Source organism: Erythrolamprus reginae, chromosome 6 (assembly GCF_031021105.1).
Source record: "Erythrolamprus reginae isolate rEryReg1 chromosome 6, rEryReg1.hap1, whole genome shotgun sequence".
NCBI lineage: Eukaryota > Metazoa > Chordata > Lepidosauria > Squamata > Dipsadidae > Erythrolamprus > Erythrolamprus reginae.
The window spans coordinates 12086029-12110811 of NC_091955.1; the positions used below are offsets into that span (position 1 = coordinate 12086029).

At 42.0% G+C, this 24783-nt stretch overlaps 1 long non-coding RNA gene across 2 annotated transcripts in view; it reads right to left on the reverse strand.

Moving 5' to 3' along the window:
• The window catches only part of LOC139169293 (uncharacterized), a 217427-nt gene extending 214258 nt beyond the window's left edge, over positions 1-3169 (reverse strand). The window contains exons 1-2 of one of the 2 annotated variants that reach the window (XR_011559440.1): positions 2604-2817; positions 2352-2423 (exon numbers count right to left, since the gene is read on the reverse strand). This is a non-coding gene — a long non-coding RNA (uncharacterized lncRNA). Of the gene's footprint in view, positions 1-2351; positions 2424-2603; positions 2818-3147 lie in introns of those variants that run through there. The other variant, XR_011559439.1, reaches the window with a different exon arrangement.
• Between the last annotated feature and the right edge of the window lie 21614 nt (positions 3170-24783).

The following is a 24783-nucleotide window of genomic DNA, read 5'->3' on the forward strand; positions in this document are numbered from 1 at the left end:
CTTGTGTGTATGTCTGTTAGTATATGGGGTCTTTCTTAAATCTTTAAATATTTTAAATTGTCAGATTATTTATGATTTGTTTCCACGTGTTGTGAGCCGCCCTGAGTCTTCGGAGAGGGGCGGCATACAAATCTAAGAAATAAATAAATAAATAAATAAATAAATAAATAATAAATAATAAATAATAAATAATAAATAATAAATAAATAAATAAATAAATAAATAAATAAATAAACCTTCCTCTGCTCTCTAACTTACATTACCTGTAAGATTGTTGCTTTATTTGAATCTGGACTATCAACAATATTATGCATTTATATTTCATTATTCCTTTTCTTTAAAAAAATCCTGCCACCCTCTGAAATAATATTTCGTCCTGGAGAGAAAAAGACTCAGCTCACTTAGGGTTTTTGGTCATTTATTATTTGCATGTAAAATATGCATCCTAATTTTTTTTGAAAGTAGCCTTACTCCTCTTTTCTTTTAGTTTCCTAACTCCCCATGATATAAGGTTAGACCCGCTGAGTGAAAATGGGATAAAATGCACCTTTAAAAAAAAACTTAAAAAACCCCCCTTGTTGCAAGAATTTATTTTTGAAGTATTAAATATTTATTCTGAGAGTGACCATTTTGGTCCTGAACAAATTTGGGACGAGGCAATGCCATTCACAACAGGAAATTTTAAAAAATGCAACCTGTGCTGTCCCCATAATTACTTTTAATAATTAATAATAACAATTTATTAGATTTGTATGCCGCCCCTCTCCGCAGACTTATATTAGACTTAATTAATGTAAGATGACTTTCTGGAAATGCAGCCATTGGAAATCTCATAATTAGGCTGATTGTAAGTAATAATAATAATGATAATAATAATATTATTATTATTATTATTATTATTATTATTTATTAGATTTGTATGCCGCCCCTCTCCGCAGACTTATATTAGACTTAATTAATATAAGATGGCTTTCTGGAAATGCAGCCATTGGGAATCTCACAATTAGGCTGATTGTAAGTAGTAATAATAATAATAATAATAATAATAATAATATTATTATTATTATTATTATTATTATTATTAATTAGATTTGTATGCCGCCCCTCTCCGAAGACTTATATTAGACTTAATTAATATAAGATGGCTTTCTGGAAATGCAGCCATTGGAAATCTCACAATTAGGCTGATTGTAAGTAATAATAATAATAATAATAATAATAATAATAATAATAATTATTTATTAGATTTGTATGCCGCCCCTCTCCGAAGACTTATATTAGACTTAATTAATATAAGATGGCTTTCTGGAAATGCAGCCATTGGAAATCTCATAATTAGGCTGATTGTAAGTAATAATAATAATAATAATAATAATAATAATAATAATAATAATAATTTATTAGATTTGTATGCCACCTCTCTCCGAAGACTCGGGGCGGCTCACAACAATAAGTATGTATGTTTTTTATATTATTGTTATTATTGATTTTTTAAAATTAGATTTTAACTGTTTTTATTGTTGCTGTATTTATTCCGATTGTTAGCCACTCAGAGTCTTTTTGGAGTGAGCATGGCATATAAATATAATAAATAAATAATTTCAGGTACCTGAAAATTTTTCTTTTGCAAGGATTTAAAAATGATCTGCAGGGTGAATGCTAACTTTTGCATTGCTGACGGGCATTCCTGGTTTCTCCTCTTTATGGCGTCTCTCGAATACTATCCCCAAATTTCTCTGGTGAGTGTGAGAAGATTTGCCTTTGCTAATTCTTGTCAACAGCTTGTGCTGAATTGCGAGAGGCTTACACTAACCTCAAGGTCAATTGCAATCAAAGCTCCCTGGGTCCCTTCATTAAAACTGGGTGGAATTGGGGAAAACTGGAAGTTTATCACTAATAACTGTCAAAATATTTGCCAGGCAAAGAACGCAGAGAAACAAAGGAGTAAAATTAATAAGATGGTTTATATCTTGGAAGTCATTATTATGAAGTTACACAACAGCTCTCTTGACTAGATTTGGGAAAATTTTCCTCGCAACTGCTCCTCTATATTTTCTATTTTCTGAATATCTACCATACCAAATTCTCTGCAAAGCACAATCGAGTGGAAAACAAACTTAAAACACATAAACCTGAACTCAAAACAAGGCTTATCTTGCCAGCAACATCTCAAGATAAAAGCACCCGCTTTCTAATTTAGAAAGAAAGAAACGAGATACAAGCAGTGAAAATCCAGACAACAGAATCTGTTTCCAAGTCCGATTTCAGAACTTCGGATTTAAAAGAATACCCTTGGTTTAAAAAATAAAACAAAAGAAGAGAAAGAAATTAAAATAAGATTATCTTCTTACCTTCAATGTGATTGCTGGACAGGAAATTACACATTACGAACACCGCAGCAATGTCAGTCTATTGCTTCAACTCTAGATGGAAAATAAAATAACTGTTAGTTTCATGGAATTTTCCACCCTATCAATCAATCACAGGTATACTCGAAATGGATGACAGTTCAAATTATATATTCACAGGTTTTGTTTTCTTTTTAATCTCTAAAGGCACAACAGAGAGCAAAGTTTTAAGATTAAAAATAAAGAGTAATGAACCTTGAAAAGCCGTCCCCATCTTGACTTCTCCACAAAGAAGAAGAAGAAAAAATATTGTCAAATATGCATTGAGAATCCTGCCTCTGATTTTATGGTATTTTTATTCCTCACCAGCTGCAAAAGAGAGCGGGCATGGGGGAAAGTGAGAAACCCACTGGCCCAATTTGCAAGTTTTGCACCAATCTAGGTTCCTAATTTTGCAGCCTGAACCCAGATAAGATTACAAAACTAGAGAGGTCCAATTTAACCCTGCCACCACTGGTGGGGAGTTTAGAAGCTTTGGATGCCAATCTTCAAAGGATTGCATAGGTGTGGGAGGAATGGATTTGCAGATTACATAACCTCCCCGAAACGTTAGAAGTTGTCAAGAAAACACAACAGTGCAGGAAAAAGAAGAAGAAGAAAAAATAGCAAAACCTCCTGATAATTTTAAAGGTTGATCCCAGGCATCCCAATGTGGGATTTGCAGCTGTCAAATGAGACAGAGGAGAACCAGGCCTCAAAGGGGTCCTGATCCAAACCCCCTTTGCTTGGGTTAACCTACCTTGGATTCAAAAGCAGACAAGTGAAACTAAGGCTGTTAAGAGACCTCGATCTTTTGTCGGTGGCCGCTCACTGTCTCTTTCCACCCGCTATTTTCCTCCATTTTGCTGCCATCTGCTGGGAAGCAAGGCCTTCCACAGGGTTTTTTTTTTAAATTTATTTTTTTTACAGGAGATAAATTTGAATTACACAACCAGCGTACAGTAGGAAACAAATGTGGGTCAGGCATGCACTCTCTCCTCCCCGCCCTGCTGGCATTTTGTGTTCGTGGCCAGCCAATCCGACACAACTCCACTCGAAAAACAGAATACCCTACGAAAGCAGACTATCAATCCTAGGTCTTGAAAGCTTAGAACTATGATGCCTAAAACACGATCTAAGTATTGCCCATATGCTGCAACGTTCTACCTGTCGATGACTACTTCATCTTCAACCGCAACAACACAAGAGCACGCAACAGATTCAAACTTAATATTAAACACTCCAAACTTGACTGTAAAAAATATGACTTTAGTAATCGGGTTGTCGAAGCGTGGAACTCATTACCGGACTCTGTAGTATCATCCCCTAACCCCCAACATTTTTACCCTTAGACTATCCACGGTTGACCTCTCCTGATTCCTAAGAGGTCAGTAAGGGGCGTACATAAGCGCACTAGAGTGCCTTCCGTCCCCTGTCCTATAGTCTCTCCTATATCTCGTATTTCTTCTCTACTATATCCTCTATAACCTTCATTGTGTATTATTGTGTATTGGACAAAACACATAAATAAATAAATACAATAAACGAGTCAGAAGACGCTCCCAAAGATATCTAGTTTTGATTAATTGGATTTAGCCATTGTATTTTATTGTTTCCTTTTATATGTTGTAAGACACCCCGAGTGCTCGGAGAGGGGCGGCATATAAATCCAATAAATAAATAAATAATAAATTTCAAAACCCATAATTTGCATGGGGTGGGTAGGTAAGATTATAGGCTTTGCAGTCCAACACAAAGGGAAGGCAGCAGAATTTTTTCAGAAGGTTCACAAATTGTTCCTGCTACAAGAATTGGTCAAGATGGTTTTTTTTAAAAAAAAAGACGAGGAAAGTCACTATTTTTATACTGAAGTCAATGTGGGGTGAAGAATTAAGGCAGAGGGAAATTTAGTTTGGGATGGCAAAGCCAGAAACTAATAATTGCATGATTTGTAGCCCAGTCTCCTAAGTCCTTAATGCAATGCAGATGGGATGTCCATTGACTCTGCAGTATTGAGTATCCATCACGTAGGGTACAAGTAGAAAAATACACTGCTCAAAAAAATAAAGGGAACACTTAAACAACACAATATAACTCCAAGTCAATCAAACTTCGGTGAAATCAAACTGTCCCCTTAGGAAGCAACACTGATTGACAATCAATTTCATTATGTTGTCAGCACATTCCACTTTACAAAGTCTTCAAGAGAATATTCCATTCATTCAGATCTAGGATGTGTTCTTTGAGTGTTCCCTTTAGTTATTTTTTGAGCAGTGTATATGGGTTTTTTTGAGCGGGAGAGGCTCTTTTTTGTTTTTTGTTTGTTTATTATTTTATTTTTTATATACATATACACTGCTCAAAAAAATAAAGGGAACACTTAAACAACAGAATATAATTCCAAGTAAATCAAACTTCTGTGAAATCAAACTATCCACTTAGGAAGCAACACTGATTGACAATCAATTTCACATGCTGTTGGGCACATTCAACTTTGTACAGAACAAAGTATTCAAGGAAAATATTTCATTCATTCAGATCTAGGATGTGTTCCTGGAGTGTTCCCTTTATTTATTTATTTTTGAGCAATGTATTGGGCTGCATGTTCACAAAATCACCTTTTATGTGGGGGCAGTCCTAGACTTACGACCACAATTGAGCCCAACATTTCTGTTGCTAAACAAGACAGTTGTTTTGCCTCATTGTATGACCTTTCTTGCCACAGTTGCTAAGTGAATGACTGCAGCTGTTACCGTATTGTTCAGGGTATAAGACGCACCAGAATATAAGACACACCTTAGTTTTCGGAGAGGAAAATAAGGGGGGGGTCTACCTATAAGGTATTCATCTAGCTAGAGTCTTTAGTCTGATCAGCTTCAGCACATAATTTTGTCCCCTTCTTTGGAGCGAAAACAAGCCTGCAAAGACTTCAATTCAATTCAATTTATTAGATTTGTATGCCGCCCCTCTCCGTAGACTTGGGGCGGCTCACAACAGTAATAACACAGTATATAACAAATCTAATAATTAAAAGTCACTAAAAACTGCATTATTAAAAGAAAACATACACACAAACATACCATGCATAAACTGTATAGGCCTGGGGAAGATGTCTCAGTTCCTCCATGTCTGGCGGCAGAGGTGGGTTTTAAGAAGTTTACGAAAGGCAAGGAGGGTGGGGGCAATTCTAATCTCTGGGGGGAGCTGGTTCCAGAGGGTTGGGGCCGCCGCAGAGAAGGCTCTTCCCCTGTTTAGTCAATGGGACCCGGAGAAGGCCAACGCTGTGGGACCTAACCGGTTGCTGGGATTAGTGCGGCAGAAGGCGGTCCCAGAGATATTCTGGCCCAATACCACGAAGGGGTTTATAGGTAATAACCAACACTTTGAATTGTGACTGGAAACTGATCGGCAACCAATGCAGACTGCAGAATGTTGGTGTGACATTGGCATACCTAGGGAAGCCCATGATTGCTCTCGCAGCTGCATTCTGCACAATCTGAAGTTTCCGAACACTCTTCAAAGGTAGCTCCATGTAGAGAGCGTCACAGTAGTCGAACCTCGAGGTGATGAGGGCATGAGTGACTGTGAGCAGTGACTCCCGGTCCAAATAGGGCCGCAACTGGTGCACCAGGCGAACCTGGGCAAACGCCCCCCTCGCCACAGCTGAAAGATGGTTCTCTAATGTGAGCTGTGGATCGAGGAGGACGTCCAAGTTGCGGACCCTCTCTGAGGGGGTCAATGACTCCCCCCCTGGGTGATGGACGGACAGATGGAATTATCCTTGGAAGGCAAAACCCACAGCCACTTCATCTTATCTGGGTTGAGTTTGAGTCTGTTGACACCCATCCAGGCCCCAACAGCCTCCAGGCACTGGCACATCACTTCCACTGCTTCGCTGACTGGACATGGGGTGGAGATGTAAAGCTAGGTATCATCAGCGTACTGATGATACCTCACCCCATGCCCTTGGATGATCTCACCTGCAATGAAAACAAGCCTCCGAAGGGCGGAACGGCTTTCCCCAAAGCCAAAAATCAGCTAGCCATATATGCAAATGCGTACTGGCACTGACATAGGGCAACGCCTCATGTGCCCTTCGATGTGGTTCCATGTACTACCTGTGCATGTATGATGCAGCGATGGGCTACGAGCTGGAACGCTAAATTGCGCTCGCCGTCGCGGCTCGGGACCAGCGCAATTTTGCTGCTGCACCTGTGAAAGTAGCAAAATCACGCACGGAGCCGCAGGTAAAACCTCGCTGAAACACGGGCACAATTTTGCTGCCTTCCCCTGGTGCAGCAGCAAAATCGCGCTGGTCCTGCAAGAACCTATGAGCCGCAGCAGCAATTTAGTGTTCCATCTCGAAGCCCATCGCTGCACATATTTATTTATTTATTTATTAATCAGATTTGTATGCCGCCCATCTGCACAGGCGGCTAGCAGCAATAATAATACAATGTAAACAAATCTAATATTTAAGTTAATTTAAAACCCTAATTTAAAAACCAATCATACATACTGACATACCATGCATAAATTTTATAAGCCTAGGGGGAGGGAAAGTCTCAATTCCCCCATGCCTGACGACAGAGGTGGATTTTAAGGAGCTTACGAAAGGCAAGGAGGGTGGGGGAAACTCTGATATCTGGGGGGAGTTGGTTCCAAAGGGTCGGGGCCGCCACAGAGAAGGCTCTTCCCCTGGGTCCCGCCAAACAACATTGTTTAGTTGACGGGACCCGGAGAAGGCCAACTCTGTGGGACCTAACTGGTCGCTGGGATTCGTGCGGCAGAAGGTGGTCCCGGAGATATTCTGGTCCAGTGCCATGAAGGGCTTTATAGGTCATAACCAACACTTTGAATTGTGACCGGAAACTGATCGGCAACCAATGCAGACTGCGGAGTGTTGGTGTGACATGGGCATATTTAGGAAAGCCCACGATTGCTCTCGCAGGTGCGTTCTGCACGATCTGAAGTATGCCATTCGCTATCAGTGTCCTTCTCTAGGTCCTCAGCATCCTTCTTGTTCTGTGGCCACGAGAAATGGCCAGATGTGTCCTGACCGGGTGCAGCAGAATGCTGAAAAATGCCCACAAATTTAGCCTCACCTGAGAGCATCATTTCAGCTGAGCAGTTCCATCGGACGGTGATGGTTGCAGGCCCGAATTTGCCACGAGGATGTTTTCCGTGCCAACCCACTGCAATTCTTTCCTGCGCTTCCCACGCCGTCCCTTCCCATGCTGCCGCCCAGCCTCGCGGCTATGACATCAACCGCTTAAATAATGGCCCAAATAAATATTGGCATAAGCTATTAATATTGAATGCAAGCTAATGTATCTCACTTGAAATCCCCAGCCTTTTAGCTCCTTGATGAATCACTTGGTCAGGCCCAGCGACAGTTGACGTGCTGGGTGTAAAACGAAAAAAAGGTGTCTCCTCTTTTTGCTGAGACACATGGGCTTGAATGAATCCATTAAAAAAAATTAATGTTACGGGAGATAAGTGGCTTTTACACTCACTTAAACATGGCACCAGGCAGAAGCACATGATAGGCTGAAAAATGGCTGTTGCTGAACGATTAATATTTTAAAAACCATGGCACGGGTGGTGAGAATAAGGGAGGGGGGGGGGGACAGTTCCATGAATTAAAAAGGAAACGCCTTCCATTTTCTCCCCAAGAGTGTGAAGAGGGGGGGCTTGTTGTTTTTTTATTTTATTTATTGATTTGGTCCATTGCACAATGAGAGTTATATTGGGTATACATATAGTAAATATACAATGAAGGTTATCGAGGATATACTAATAGTAAAATATATCTAAGAAAGAAGAGAAGAAATAGGAATAAAATATATCGGTGAAAGAATAGAATAAATCTAGGAATAGAAGAAAGGTACAGGAGATATAGGAGAGCAATAGGACAGGGGACGGAAGGCACTCTAGTGCACTTGTACTCGCCCCTTACTAACCTCTTAGGAATCTGGATAGGTCAACCGTGGATAATCTAAGGGTAAAGTGTTGGGGGTTTGGGGATGACACTATGGAGTCCGGTAATGAGTTCCATGCTTCGACAACTCGGCTACTGAAGTCGTATTTTTTACAGTCAAGTTTGGAGCGGTTAATATTAAGTTTAAATCTGTTTTGAGCTCTTGTGTTGTTGTGGTTGAAGCTGAAGTAGTCGCCGACAGGCAGGACGTTGCAGCATATGATCTTGTGGGCAATACTTAGATCATGTTTAAGGTGTCTTAGTTCTAAGCTTTCTAGGCCCAGGATTGAAAGTCTAGTCTCGTAGGGTATTCTGTTTCAAGTGGAGGAGTGAAGGGCTCTTCTGGTGAGGTATCTTTGAACGTTTTCAAGGGTGTTTATGTCTGAGATGCGATATGGGTTCCAAACAGATGAGCTGTGATTCGAGGATGGGTCTGGCGAAGGTTTTGTAAGCTCTGGTGAGTAATGAGAGATTGCCAGAGCAGAAGCTACGTAGGATTAGATTAACAACTCTTGAGGCCTTCTTAGCGATGTTGTTGCAGTGGGCTTTGGCACTTAAGTCTTTTTTTTATCAATATACCGAGGTCTTTAACCGAGTGGGGTTTCACAGGGTTTTGTGGTGAAAAGCAGGTCAGCTTTACTTCTAAGCGGAATTTTCAGCAGGAGCCAAAAATTTAAGGCAGGAACTTAATGCGCAACTTCTGAAGGACCTGCAGGAGTGTCAAAAAATCCAAGATGGCGGCAGTGACGGAGCAATGGAAAGCCCACCTCGGTTTTGCTTAGGTGTTGATAATGAGAGGCACCCCATCTTTTTTTTTAATCTGGAAACCTGGGTCAATGGGACCAAGTGACTAGCCCTCATTGAGGCTAGAAATAGAATTCAGAACCCCGTGGTGGATGTGTCCTGAAACCAAAAAATATTGGAGGAGACTCCATAGGTGGTTGCAATAAATTATGGAGAATGTTATTGAATTTACCTCAGAATTCTTTCTGTTGAGTATTGTTAAAAAAACGTATCCTAAAAATATGAAATATTTAATGTTACATATAACAATGGCTATAACAATTTTGTCTATGCACAAAAATAGAAAGTCTCGCAGATACCCACTGAGAAGGAGATTATAAAGAAAATATATGAATGCGCAGAAATGGACAAATTAAGGATGGAACTAAAGCAGCGGTTTTCAACCTTTCTAAGGCCATGGCCCCTTAATATAGTTCCTCGTGTTGTGGTGACCCCCAATCATAAGTCTAGCGCCAATTCTCCCAACAGAGCTTTGAGCTGATTGGCAGGAAGGTCAGAGAGACGCCCCCACTGTAAACACCTGATTAGTCGGATTGTAAAAATATGTTCCAAGATGCCAGAATAGAAACTTTAGTTCCTAATGCCAGGGAAATTTGTCTTTTCCCAGAGTCTCAGGCGACCCCCATGAAATGGTCATTTGACCCCCAAAGGGGTCCCGACACCCAGGTTGAGAACCACTGAACTAAAGGTCAAAAAGACTCAGATTACTACACTACTTGGACTAAATGGCACAAATGGACACAAAAAAGAAATTCAAAACAACAGTAAAAGATGGATGATAGAAAGAATACAAAAATTATTGTGTATGCAATGTATAAACATACATTATTATGATGGTCTTGGTATATTCGGATTTCTTCCCGTGTAGGATTTGGAAATTTCTGGCGACGTTTCGACGAGGTCCCACTCGTCATCTTCAGGCTGGTGTTTCTGTCCTTGTTCTAGGGCGAACACAGCGAGACCTGAGCTGCCTTCCTTCTATAAATACTGGCGGCAAAGGTGGATTTTTAGGAGTTTGCGAGAGACAAGGAGGATGGGGGTGGCCCTGATCTCCGAGGGGAGTTGACTCCAGAGGGTCGGGGCCGCCACAAAGAAGGCTCTTCCCCGGGTCCCGCCAGACGGCATTGTTTTGTCAACGGGACCCGGAGAAGGCCAACTCTGTGGGACCTAACTGGTTGCTGGGAAGGCGGTCCCAAAGGTATTCTTTTTTGTTTGTCTGTTTTTTTAAAAAACTTTGTTTGAAAATCAATAAAAAATTTTTTTTAAAAAATAAATAAATAAAATGGTTTACTAATCTATAAATGTTCCACTCTGCGAGTAACGGCTAAGAAGGAGAGCAAGCAGAAGCTTCGAGCAAAGTCTCCTTTGGAGAATTTTGAGGGATTTGAAATGTCTTCGTCCAACGCAAAGAAAATTGCTTCCATTTCTACTTGGAATCTGACACACAGAGCAGGAAGGAGCGTCTCAGCTCTGTGTCGAGATTCAGTTTTATGCTTATAGAACGTGGCAGATTTAAAAGCTGGCTTTATTTTTCAGTATCCTTAAAAGACCTAACATTTTCCCCCTATTCTTTTTGGCAGGCTGCGCTAGCTAGAACTTTGAGTCCAGCCAAAATAGACAATAAAACAGTCAAGAGGCAGAATGCCAAAATACAACAGCATCTGAGTCCAGAGCTTAATTTCTCTTCGCCCTCCACCCTCTCAATATGATTTGCACAGGATTTGCACACTTAAAAAGAAGAAAAAAACACCAATAACCCACAGGAAAATGTATGCCCTGAAATGAACTCTTCCTATGTTAACAGTTTGTATATCATCAGCTGTGCTGATGTAAATATTTTAGCCAGTTTTTAAAAAATCCGTATGTCCTCTTGTTTCCTGTAAAAAAAACCCAAACAAGCACATAATTTTTGAATGCTTTAATGATCCCCAGATTTTTAACCTAGCTCAGCATGGTGTTGTAAAAAAAGGGTTTTCAAAATGATTTTTAAAAAAGATTGCTTAAGAACAAACCATGCCGTTCTGTTTCACCATAGGGGTGTGTGTGTGTGTGTGTGTGTGTGTAAAAAATTATAGTGGCATTTCTTTTTTTGGAGTGGTCTGGCCAAGGGATAAAATGAAAGCCCACTTTGCTAAAATTTGCTGACCCAGCATTTGGATTACCTCTAAAACAGGGGTCTCCAACCTGAATCACTTGAAGATTTGTGGACTTCAACTCCCAGAATTCTCCAGCCAGCATAGCTAGCTGAGGAACTCTGGGAATTGAAGTCCACAAGTCTTAAAGTTGCCAAGGTTGGAGACCCCTGCTCTAAAACACAGACTAACAGAAAAGGAAGCCATTATTATTATTATTATTATTATTATTATTATTATTATTATTATTATTATTTAGATTTGTATGTCGCCCCTCTCCGCAGACTCGGAGCGGTGAGGCCTCTAGAACTGAACACAGTATTCCAAATGTGGTCTCACCAGTGCCCTGTACAGCAGGATCACAATCTCCCTCTTCCTGCTTGTTATACCTCTAGCTATGCAGCCAGATATTCTACTTGCTTTCCCTACCACCTGACCGCACTGTTGAGATTGTCAGAAATCACTATTCCCTAAATCCTTTTCTGATGAAGTTTTTGCTAACACAGAACTACCAATACAATACTTGGGGATTCTTTTTCCCCAAGTGCATTATTTTACATTTGGAAACATTAAACTGCAGTTTCCATTGCTTTGACCATTTATCTAGTAAAGCTAAATCATTTGCCATATTACAGACATAATGAAAGGACTTTGGGCAATTCCTATTTTGGCTCGGTCTGAAGGAGGTAGATCTTTGTTCTGTAGAATAGACTGGTCCAGGCTTTAATGGCCCATTGACAAAGGTGGGAAATTTTGTTGTTGTTAGTTGCAAAGTCGTGTCCGACTCATCTCGACCCCATGGAAATATTCTGCCCTTTTAATGTTTCCTAAAATGCCTCATTTTCCCAGGAGAGGGTGCATGTTAACTTCTTACAGGACAAAGTGGTGACATCTGCTCTGACTTATTATTTGTTATTTATTAAATTGACCTCCATGCTGCCTAGTCCCGTAGGACTTAGTGCATCTTACAACAATATAAAACACAATATAATACAATAATAGAAGAAGTCAATATTAATATTATAACTAAACATTAAAATAATAAGACAATAAAATCCTATTTAAAAAACTGACAACAATCCAAACAAGCAACATACATACCACAACCTATCCACTTCAGTTTAATGTATGATGGACAGATTAACATGGTTAACCTATATACTTCATGGTTTTATATCAGTTTAACTGTCCTGCTTTTCTTCCAAATGAGCTGCATATAATATTTGAACAGGGATAAGATTTCCTTGTTTGCCTTGGAGCCGTCAAACTCCCTCCAAAATAATAATATATAGCACTAATAGATAACACCATAGTCAGTGCAACCAACCCCCTAAAAAATCTCTTTAAGTTAATCTGAAATAATGTTGTATTTGGCATGTCGACCTCATGGCTTAAGAATCTTGCTGTAGATAAGATGTGGTGTGAACAAATATATATGTGTGTGCAGTGAAGGGCTACCAAAATTTTTAATACCACCCTGTGGGTGTGACTTATGCAGGACGCCCTGCATTTTCTTTCAACATCTTTCAGTGCAAATTGGGTGCTCTGGTGTGGAGCTCCATTTTTGCTACTCCACTGCATTCCCCAGCCCCCGTCCAGGTATACACACACACACACACACACACACAACATAACATAAAAACAGATTAGGCTAGAAGGCCCTCCTAGATTTAAAGGTTTGCCATCATGGGCTTGGGCTGTACTCCCAGAGTACAACCTCCCACACTATCCTTTTTTTCTTATCTTTCTGCAGCTTCTAGCAGGTATGATTAGGTTGTTCTGATGATGACCTGGATTCCTGCATCTCCTACAGAACAGCTTATAAATGAAGATAACAACCACACACAAATTCTGTCCAAGCCTACGTTTACTAAAGATTAGATTAGATTAGATTTATTGGATTTATATGCTGCCCCTCTCCGCAGACTCCGGGCGACTCACAACAATGATAAAAACAGTACATAGTAACAAATCTAATATTTGGCAATCTAAATTACAGTTTTAGGTTAAAAAGTCCAAAAAAGAGAGAAAGAAACCCCAATATATAAAAAACAAGCACACAATCGAATCATACACAAAAACTACATGGGCAAGGAGAGATGTTTCAATTCCCCCATGCCTGACGGCAGAGGTGGGTTTTAAGGAGTTTACGAAAGGCAAGGAGGGTGGGGGCAATTCTAATCTCTGGGGGAAGCTGGTTCCAGAGGGTCGGAGCCACCACAGAGAAGGCTCTTCCCCTGGTTCCCGACAGACGACATTGTTTAGTCAATGGGACCCGGAGAAGGCCAACTCTGTGGGACCTAACCGGTCGCTGGGATTCATGCGGCAGAAGGTGGTCCCACAGATATCCTGGTCCGATGCCATGTAGGGCTTTATAGGTCATAACCAACACTTTGAATTGTGATTGGAAACTGATCGGCAACCAATGCTACTAATGAACTTTCTTAGTAGTAGTAGTAGTTGGCAAATACAAATACAATTTAAAGCAGTCTTTGCTTAACACCGGCTGTTAATTCAACTTTATTAAGTACAAGTTCATGAAATAATAAATCAAGCCTGAACAAACAGTCTTGGAGATAGCAGGAAGCTTACAATAGTTGGCAAAATGCCCAGAAGCAATTTGCAGGAAGAATGCCAAGAAAGAGAATAAGAGCTGAGCAGACATTCAAGACGAAGTACTGTCTGGGTCATTCCTTAAATAGGCTAGGGGTGTGGCCAAAAGAAGCTTGGAAATCGGTGAAGGTTGCTGGCACAAGTCAATCATGTCCTTCTGGTGACCCCAGGCAAAGTTGGTCGCAGAGTTCTTCAGTAATAAGTACAGTGGTACCTCTACTTACGAACTTAATTCATTCTGTGACCAGGTTCTTAAGTAGAAAAGGTTGTAAGAAGAAGCAATTTTTCCCATAGGAATTAATGTAAAAGCAAATAATGCCTGCGATTGGGAAAACCACAGGGAGGGTGGAGACTCTGTTTCCTCCCAGGAGATTCCTAGAGAGGCCCCACAGAGAATTCTCCCTGCTTTTTCCGACCCTGTTCCCTCCCAGGAGATTCCCAGAGAGGCCCCATAGAGGCTACTCCATGCCTTTTCCAGCCCTGTTTCCTCCCAGGAGATTCCTAGAGAGGCCCCACGGAGGCTTCTCCACGTCTTTTCCGGCCCTGTTTCCTCCCAGGAGATTCCTAGAGAGACCCCACGGAGGCTTCTCCATGCCTTTTCTGGCCCTGTTCTCTCCCAGGAGATTCCCAGAGAGGCCCCATAGAGGCTACTCCACGCCTTTTCCGGCCCTGTTTCCTCACAGGAGATTCCTAGAGAGGCCCTGAAATGAATGAGACTCAGACAAGGAGTACAAGATGGTTCCGTTTATTCAGCTCTCTCGAAGTGACTTCAGCAAGGAACGCATCTGAGCTGTCAGTGTCAGAACAGCCCTTTTTATACGTTTAAGGCTCGCGCCTAAAAGAAACGGCCGTGCGTCTTAGCCAATCAGACGCGGCCAAGGTTTATTCATAGTTTAAACAGTATTTACAAGGTCTTTTCTTTTACAGAATTTTACATTGGTTATATACAGACTTAACACCCCTCCCTCATTAGTTGAGTCAAACTGTCAATCAGTGAGCCAAGTGACGTAGTCCTCCAATCGGTTGGGCCGGCGTGACGTGCGCTCAGACCTGCGCAGATCATTACCGGCTGGTATGTCTATGGTGGAGGTTGGCTCGTCGTTGTCTCCTGTCCGCGGCTGGGCCCAAGTTGGGGCTCTGGCCTGCGGAGATAAGTATGCTGATGGCGCACCGTGCCCAGAAGAGGAGGAAGGCTCGGCGTCGCTGGAGGATGCATCTGGCCGTGGTAAGTCCTTTTGTAATTCCAAAAGTTCGAGTTGCGAATTAATGTCTGCTTGGGGGGAAGAATTTCCGTTAGCGGCCGGCTCTTCATTTGGTGTTATGCGCCCCCTTAAATGATCGATGTGCCGCCTCCATGTGCGGCCATCTTCCAATTGTACCACATAAGATTTTGGGGCTGTTTGTTGCATTATTTTTCCTTTCAGCCAACTCAACCCCCCATCAAAATTTCTAGCAAAAACAAGTTGGCCTAGGTACATATTTCTTTCAGGTGCTATACATGTTTCATTATTTACATTTTGAGTACAATAACGAGGGTGCAACCTGTCCAGGGGGGACCTTATTTTTCGACCCATTAAAATCTCTGCTGGGCTTTTGTTTGTGATGGAATTTGGGGTGATATGCTGCATTAATAAAAATTGATCTAATTTGTGTTGTATTTCCCCTGGGCCTGCCCTGCGCAAGGCTTCTTTGGCCACACGTACATAACGTTCTGCAAGGCCATTAACCCATGGCGAGTAAGGGGATGTGAGTGCGTGTCTGACCCCTAAGTTGCTTAAAAAACACTCAAATTGTCTGGCAGTCAATTGTGGCCCGTTATCTGAAACTAGGATGTCTGGGCACCCATGTGTGGCAAACAAATGGTATAATGCCTTAATGGTGGCACAAGTAGTAATGTTTTGCATAGCAATGATTTCCACCCATCTGGAGAACGCGTCTACCACAATTAAAAAGTTTTGAGTTCCAATAGGCCCTGCGAAGTCAATATGAATGCGGGACCATGGCCCAGTGGGTCTTTCCCATTCCAGAGGTGTTGTTTTCGGGGGATTGGGTCGTGACTCCTGGCAAGGGTCACAGTTTGCTACCCATTGCTCAATGTCCCTATCTAAACCTGGCCACCACAAGTAACCCCTGGCCAAACCCTTCATTCTGACAATGCCTGGGTGGCCTGCATGCAACATACTTAGTACCTTCTGTTTTAAGGTATTGGGAATGACCACCCTGTCGCCCCATAACACGCATCCCTTCAAGTAGGATAATTCCAACCTTTTAGATTTGAATTCTGACAGCCCAGTTTCCTCAGAGTCTCCCAACCATCCTTTTAGAATACAATTGATTACTTTTAACAATAGTAAATCCTTCTTAGTGTGCTCAGCCACCTCTTTGGCAGTGGTCAGGCAGTTTTCCTCAAGGTCAATTAGTAAAACATCCTCTGTGGGGGTTGGATCTGAGACTAACTCGGGCATGGGGCATCTACTTAAACCGTCAGCATGGTTTATTGATTTTCCCCCCTTATGTGTTAGATGGTATTGGTATCCTGACAGGAATAGAGCCCATCTTATTAATCTAGGGGACATGAAGGGAGGAGTTGGTTTATTGGCAGCTAGAAGACCAAGCAGGGGTTTGTGATCTGTTATTAGTTCAAAACTCCTCCCACAGAGATAATAATGGAATTTCTTAACGCTAGAGACTAGGGCCAATGCCTCTTTGTCTAATTGGCTGTAATTTCTCTCTGCCATGGACAATGTTTTAGAAAAGAAGGCGATGGGGGCCTCTGTATTGTTTGGCATTATGTGGGCTAATACCCCGCCAACCCCATACGCCGAAGCATCGCACGTGAGCCTTATTGGCAAAGTTGAGCTATATTGAACCACTACGCTTTTAGAGGTCAATAACTGTTTTATTTTATGAAAAGCTTCGCGCTCCATTGTGCCCCAGGTCCAGGGAACTCCCTTCTGCAGCAGTCGGTGTAGCGGTTCTGCTGCCGTTGCCTTCTGTTTCAGGAAGACAGAATAAAAATTAAGGAGGCCCAGAAATGCTTGGAGTTCTGTCTTATTATTTGGCTCGGGTGCTTTGGTTATGGCCTCTAATTTATCTGCTGTGGGGTGTATTCCCTCACTGTCTATTCTATAGCCCAGAAATTCTATGCTACTGGCTCCCCACACACATTTGTCTGGTTTTACTTTTAACCCCTTAGCTTGCAGTCTAGCCAATACTTCTCTGATGCGCATGTTTAATTCTGCTTGGTTTTTTCCTGATATAAATATATCGTCAAAATATGGGGAGGTTCCTTTTATACCTGCCAATAATCGTTCCATGAAACTTTGGAAAATACCTGGGGCGGTACTGACCCCGAATTGCAGGCGGGTGCACCTGAAAGCACCCCTATGGGTTACTATGGTCTGGGCCAGGGATGTGGCCTCATCGACCGGAAGCTGTTGGTATGCCTGCGCCAGGTCGATTTTCGAAAATACTCTCCCTTCCCCCAAGGAATGTAGCAATTGTTGGACTACTGGGATCGGGTATGGATGGTGTTGAAGGGCCTTATTGATAGTGGCTTTGTAGTCTGCACAGACCCTTAAGGAGCCATCAGGTTTAACTGGGGTGACTATGGGGGTTTCCCATGGCGCTTGTTCTACAGGGACTAAGATGCCCTGGGCAATCAATTTGTCCAATTGGATGTCTAGTTTAGGCAATAGTGGCAGGGGTACCCTTCGAGGCTTAAGTCTGACTGGGGGTACCTTGGGATCTAGAGAGAAGGAGATAGGGGCCCCATTATAGGTGCCCAAAGTAGGGCTGAAAACCTCAGGAAATTCTTGGATAAAGTTAGGAATATCAGGTTCAGCATTTACACGACAAAGACCCAGTATTTCAATACCCAAAGGAGACATCCATGTTAACCCCAGGAGGGAGTGTTTGGCTCCCTCAACCACAAGCAGAGGAAGAAAATATTCACAATTTTTAAATTTTACAGGCACATCTACTTTCCCCAAAACAGGTATGATATTACCTTGAAAATCCCTTATTATTAAAGTTGAGTTAACAAAGTCAGTTTTAAGAAAATTTGGCATATACATTTTGAATTTGTCCCAAGGCATAATAGAATGCTTAGAGCCTGTGTCTAATTCTAGGTTACATGGTTTGTTATTTAAAAGTAGCGAGATGATAATCTTGTTCCCTCCTTTAGCAGTTGCGCAATTTACGTAAGTTTGTGCTTTACCTCGTGCGTAGTCACGGTTAGCGGTAGAGTCGTTTCTGCGATTGAAGCCTCTGGAAAATTTGTTGTCTCGCGGTTGTTGTGCCTGGTTGTTGAAACGTTGTTGGCGGGGTGTAGAGAAGGACTCCTCTGGAAGGGGCGCTCTGCAAGCCTCGGCGATGTGCCCGCGTCGATTGCAGCGGCGGCAAATGGCGTCCCTGAAGGGGCAACGCTGTCGTGGGTGATTTCCTCGGCAACCGGGGCATGGGTTGGAGGGGCGTTGGTATCTGGGTTGTCTGGCTTGCTCGGATGGCAGCAGGAGACAGGTGTCGTCGTCCGTGGCAGCTGGGCTGAGGTCATCTGTGGTTTCGGCGCGGGAAACAGCAACGGAGATTTTGGAGACGGTCTCCTTCTTTTCGTGTTCCTTGAGTTCTTTGGCGGCCGCGTCAGCTACTTCGGCTGTTTGAGCCAGCTTGATGACTGACTGAAGCGTTGGGTCGTCCTCTGTCAGGATTTTGTTTCGGACCGTCGCATTCTTCATCCCAAAGATCAGAGCGTCTGTAAGGCGAGCTTCTGGGCTGTCAAATTTGCACTTTGACAGTACCGTGCGAAGTCTCGTGGTGAATTGATTGATTGTCTCAGACTCACGCTGGGTCATCCTGGAAAATTGATGTCGGTAGACTACGGCAGGCTTCGTTGGTTTGAAGTGGTTTGCAAGTCTTGCTTGGAGGTCGTCCCACGGAACGGATTTAGCTGGAAGCGGGTCGGTGAGCGTTTGGACGAGGTCAAAAATCTCAGTCCCGCAATAGTTCAAGAAGATCGCCCGCTTCCTGTCGTCTTCAGCTTCTCCCATTCCTGCCGCTTCTAGGAAGATTTCAAATTTCGCCATGTAGGCGTCCCAAGACGACTTCTCGGGGTCGAAGTAGTCGGGAGCCCGGCCGATCTGGAGGTGATTCATGCTTGCCTCGTGGATTCTTCGTTCTCTCGTCGCCAGTGAAATGAATGAGACTCAGACAAGGAGTACAAGATGGTTCCGTTTATTCAGCTCTCTCGAAGTGACTTCAGCAAGGAACGCATCTGAGCTGTCAGTGTCAGAACAGCCCTTTTTATACGTTTAAGGCTCGCGCCTAAAAGAAACGGCCGTGCGTCTTAGCCAATCAGACGCGGCCAAGGTTTATTCATAGTTTAAACAGTATTTACAAGGTCTTTTCTTTTACAGAATTTTACATTGGTTATATACAGACTTAACAGGCCCCATGGAGGCTTCTCCCCACCTTTTCTGGCCCTGTTTCCTCCTAGGAGATTCCTAGACAGACCCTACAGAGGCTTCTCCCCACTCTTTCCAGCCCTGTTTCCTCCCAGGAGATTCCTAGAGAGGCCCCACAGAGGCTTCTCCATGCCTTTTCCGGCCCTGTTGCCTCCCAGGAGATTCCTAGAGAGGCCCCACGGAGGCTTCTCCCTGCCTTTTCTGGTTACAGTTTCGGAACCGCCTGCTACCGCACGAATCCCAGTGACCGATAAAGTCCCACGGAGTTGGCCTTCTCCAGGTCCCGTCGACTAAACAATGTCGTTTGGCGGGCCCCAGGGGAAGAGCCTTCTCTGTGGTGGCCCCGGCCCTCTGGAATCAACTCCCCCCGGAGATTAGAACTGCCCCCACCCTCCTTGTCTTTCGTAAATTACTCAAGACCCACCTATATCGCCAGGCATGGGGGAACTGAGACACCTTCCCCAGGCTTTTATACTTTATGTTTGGTATGTTTGTATGTGTTGTTTGGTTTTAAATGATAGGGTTTTATATGCCTTTTTCTCTTTTAATATTAGATTCGTTCCACTGTAACATTGTTTTATTATTGTTGTGAGCTGCCCCAAATCTTCGGAGAGGGGCGGCATGCAAATCTAATAAATTATTATAAATTATTATTATTATTAAAATGGTTCTTGAGAAGAGGCAAAAAAATCTTGAACACCCGGTTCTTATCTTGAAAAGTTCACAAGTAGAGGCGTTCTTAGGTAGAGGTACCACTGTACTTTCGTAGAAGCTCCATTTGTGTGGCAAAACGTACCTCTGCATTCCTGCCCAGCATTTGGAGAATAGATTGGTTCATAAGAAGGCAGGCATTGCTTCCCTTGGCCTTATATTTCTCATGCCAGCTTCTCCCATCTCATCTCTCTACTGCTGACTTTCCATCGCATTCGCGAGACTTTTCAAAAAAACAGTTTTCTTTTAGATTCCCGGGGAGAAAGAATTGCATAACTGAATCACGGAAAATCAACGGCATGCTTAGTTCCAACTTTACTGTTAGTGAAGCAGCAGGGGAAAAAGGGTCACAGGAAACATCAAGAAATGTAAATGGCCTATAATGAGAAACCAGTATGGACTTGGCTAACAGATTCCGCATTAGATATATTTTGGCAATGGCCCCGCTCCCCACAGAGCAGAAACCTCAAATTGTTGGGAGTTCTGTTTTCAATTCTCGTACCCATGAAGTTTAAGTGGATTTGAAATTAGGCAAAACAGTATTTGCCTGTGTCTCTCTTCCCCTTCACCATCCCGCAAAAGGCCAGGAAGGATAGATTGGTGGGAAGTCAATGGGTGCCCCTCATCTGTGGTCTGGAGAGCCAGGATTTATTTTTTAAAAAATGAATGCGAAAGGTTTGCTTTCTAAAACTGGACTTGGATTTTCTCACATCTCTTCCATCTCAAACTGGCTGTCTGGCCCCTTAAGTGGAAATTTGTTTAGATAGCAATTCACGTTGCAAAAGTCACTGGCTGGAATCCGAAAAAGTAAAGAAAGATTGTCCGGTCAAGCTTGGTTAAAGATTTTCAAAAAGATTGAATTTAGGAATTTAGGGCTTTTAGGTATTAAGACCTGGGCATGTTAGAAAATCCAGCAAATGGCAGCAAAGAGACGTCACCAGCGGGCTTGTTTATTTTATTTTATTTTATTTTATTTTATTTTATTTTATTTTATTTTATTTTATTTTATTTTATTTTATTTTATTTTATTTTATTTTATTTTATTTTATTTTATTTTATTTTATTTTATTTTATTTTATTTTATTTTATTTTATTTTATTTTATTTTATTTTATTTTATTTTATTTTATTTTATTTTATTTTATTTTATTTATTATTTTATTTTATTTTATTTATTATTTTATTTTATTGTTTATTTTATTTTATTTTATTTTATTTTATTGTTTATTTTATTTATTTTATTTTATTTTATTTTATTTTATTTTATTTTATTTTATTTTATTTTATTTTATTTTATTTTATTTTATTTTATTTTATTTTATTTTATTTTATTTTATTCTATTCTATTCTATTCTATTCTATATTTTATTTTATTTTATTTTATTTTATTTTATTTTATTTTATTTTATTTTATTTTATTTTATTTTATTTTATTTTATTTTATTTTATTTTATTTTATTTTATTTTATTTTATTTTATTTTATTTTATTTTATTTTATTTTATTTTATTTTATTTTATTTTATTTTATTTTATTTTATTTTATTTTATTTTATTTTATTTTATTTTATTTTATTTTATTTTATTAATCCAATACGCAATAATACACAATGAAGGTAATAGAGGACACCTACGAGGAAATAGAATTAGAGAAAGAATAGAAGAGAGAGTATAGGATAAAATAATCAATGAGAGAATAGAAGAAAGATATAGGGATAGAAGAGAAGATATATGGGATATAGGAGAGACAATAGGACAGGGATCGGAAGGCACTCTAGTGCACTTATGCACACCCCTTACTGACCTCTTAGGAATCTGGAGAGGTCAACCGTAGACAGTCTAAGGGTAAAATGATGGGGGCTAGGGGATGATACTACAGAGTCCGGTAATGAGTGCCATGCTTCAACAATTCTATTACTAAAGTCGTATTTTTTACAGTCAAGTTTGGAGCGGTTAATATTGAGCTTGAATCTGTTATGTGCTCTTGTGTTGTTGTGGTTGAAGCTGAAGTAGTCGTTGACAGGCAGGACGTTGCAGCATATAATCTTGTGGGCAATACTTAGATCATGTTTAAGGCGTCTTAGTTCTAAGCTTTCTAGGCCCAGGATTGAAAGTCTAGTTTCATACGGTATTCTGTTACAGGAGGAGGAATGCAGGGCTCTTCTGGTGAAGTATCTCTGGATTTAAATGTTGCCCCTCTCCAAGGACTCGGGGCGGCTTATAACATATTTAAAAAAGCAATGAAAACATCTTAAATCCAACTTAACTTTAAAATTAACTTAATACGTTCTGTGACCAGGTTCTTAAGTAGAAAAGTTTGTAAGAAGAAGCAATTTTCCCCATAGGAATCAATGTAAAAGCAAATAATGTGTGCGGTTGGGGAAACCACAGGGAGGGTGGAGGCCCTGTTTCCTCCCAGGAGATTTCTAGAGAGGCCCCACGGAGGTTTCTCCCCACCTTTTCCGGCCATGTTTCTTCCCAGGAGATTCCTAGAGAGGCCCCACAGAGGCTTCTCCTCACCTTTTCCGGCCCTATTTCCTCCCAGGAGATTCCTAGAGAGGCCCCACAGAGGCTTCTCCCCACCTTTTCCGGCCATGTTTCCTCCCAGGAGATTCCTAGAGAGGCCCCACAGAGGTTTCTCCCCACTCTTTCCAGCCCTGTTTCCTCCCAGAAGATTCCTGGAGAGGCCCCATGGAGGCTTCTCTCTGCCTTTTCCGGTTACAGTTTTGGAGGGTCGGGTTTATAAGTGGAAAAATGGTACTTGAGAAGAGGCAAAAAAAATCTTGAACACCCGGTTCTTATCTAGAAAAGTTCATAAGTAGAGGCCTTTGTAGGTAGAGGTACTGTACTTTATATATGTTTGTGTTTATACATATACCTTCTATCTTGTACATGTTTGACAAACAAAATAAATGAAATAAAAATAAAAATAGATCCACCAGCAGTGGTTGCAGTATCCATGTTGGAAAATCAATTCAGTTATTAAAAATCAAATTGCCCCCTCCCCTGCCCCGTTGACCTCACATTGGGAACCACTTTGTTAGACACACCTGCTTTATAATGTGCGTGTTATCTTTAAATCGAGTTGATGTTTTATTGCATTCTCCATTCCTGTTCTCTCTCAAATCAGTTGGCACTAGCTCAGATTCCATTGACAATACAGTGATCCCCCGAGTTTCGCGATCCCGATCATTGCGAATCGCTATATCGCGATTTTTCCACCCGATGACGTCACTCCCTTCCTTTCTCATCTTTCTTTCTCTCTCTCTTTCTCTATCTTGCTTCTTCCTCTCTCACACTCTCTTCCTCCCTCTCTCATCTCTTTCTTTCCTTCTCTCTCTTTCTCTATCTCTCCCCCTCTTGCTCTCGAGCGGCAAGCGAGCAGCCGGCCGGCGAACGGGCAAGCGGCAAGCGAGCAGCCGGGCGAGCGGGTGACGGGCAAGCGGCAAGCGATCTTGGGGTTCCCCCTTTGCCTGGGCGGCGGGAAGACCCAGGGAAGGTTCCTTCGGCCGCCCAACAGCTGATCTGCTCCACAGCGCGGCAGCAGCGAGGAGCCAAAGATGGGGTTTCCCCGTTGCCTGGGCAACGGGGAAACCCCATCTTCGGCTCCTCGCTGCTGCCGCGCTGTGGAGCAGATCAGCTGTTGGGCGGCCGAAGGGTCTTCCCCGCCGCCCACACGCAAACTCCACCATCTGCGCATGTGCGGCCATGGAAAAAGGGGCGCGCATGCGCAGATGGTGTTTTTACTTCCGTGCCGCTACATCGCGAGTTATCGATTATCGCGAGGGGTCTTGGAATGGAACCCTCGCGATAATCGGGGGATCACTGTATCTGAAATTGCATCACGGCTGGGTTCCTACCCGTACGGTCTATTCTGCTGTTACAGTAGCGGCTTGTCTATTGTGTAATTTGCGAGCGATGGATCCAGTACCATTTTTGCTGAGCCGTCGCGTGCGCCATTCCCCCCAAAAATCTTATCAGGTCACACTCACGCATGTGAGATTTTGGTGATTTTTTTTGCTTCCGTGTATGCATGCGTAGAAAGCAAAATCATGCGAGAGGATGCACACGTACGTAGCAAGCGTGTGCACACGGGGAAATATGGCAATTATAACAATATAGCAGCACACCGGTAGCAAGGTAAGAGGAGCCTGCCCCTGAATTGCATATACACTACTCACAAAAATAAAGGGAACATCAGAGAACACATCCTAGATCTGAATGAATGAAATATTTCCATTGAATACTTTGCTGAATGTGCTGACAACAAAATGAAATTGATTGTCAATCAGTGTTGCTTCCTAAGTGGGCAGTTTGATTTCACATAAGTTATTTAAGAACGCCCGCCTCTACTTAAGGACTTTTCTAGATAAGAACCAGGTGTTCAATATTTTTTTGCCTCTTCTCAAGAACCATTTTCTACTTAAGAAACTGAGCCCGGAAAAATTTCCCAGGAAATTTGAGAGCGGCACGAAGGCCCGGTCAGTTTCCTGCTATTCCCCCTTTAATCCTGGCCATCTCGGGCTTTTCTGGGCTGCCAGAGGAGCCTTTCAGTGGCGCTTAAGGAGGCTTTGGCAGTCCAGAGAGAACGAAGCATTTTCCTTTATCTGGGCACTTGGAGAGGGAATAAACCTCTGCCAGCGTCCAGAGAAAAGAAACTCCCCATTCACTCTGGGCAGCAACTGTCCTCCTCCTCT